Raw genomic sequence first — 531 nt, forward strand, 5'->3', positions numbered from 1 at the left:
GCCCAGTCTGGCACCATTCTGGGCGTTTAACGCCAGAAAGGGGCACCAGACTGGCGTTAAACGCCAGAAAGGGGCAAGAAGCTGGCGTTAAACGCCAGAAATGGGCACCAGCCCGGCGTTTAACGCCAGAAATGGCTAAAAACGTGATTTTGTTTGCCATTTGGTGCAGGGATGACTTTTCCTTGACACCTCAGGATCTGTGGACCCCACAGGATCCCCACCTACCCTACCACTCTCTCTCTCTTCTTCACCCATTCACCAATCACCTCAACACCTCTTCCCCAAACACCCCTCACCTATCAAATCCCATCTTTCTCTTCACCACTCACATCCATCCTTCTTAAAACCCCACCTACCTCACCATTCAAATTCATGGATAAGAGATGGCATGACAGGAAGCTTTTGAAGAAAGAATTCAAACCTGGACAACAAGTGCTCCTGTATAACTCGGCTCAAGATATTCCCTGGCAAGCTTAAGTCTAAGTGGACTGGTCCATACTTGGTGACTAAGGTTTTTCCTTATAGGAATAT

Source organism: Arachis duranensis, chromosome 10 (genome assembly GCF_000817695.3).
Source record: "Arachis duranensis cultivar V14167 chromosome 10, aradu.V14167.gnm2.J7QH, whole genome shotgun sequence".
In the NCBI taxonomy this organism is placed as follows: Eukaryota; Viridiplantae; Streptophyta; class Magnoliopsida; order Fabales; family Fabaceae; genus Arachis; species Arachis duranensis.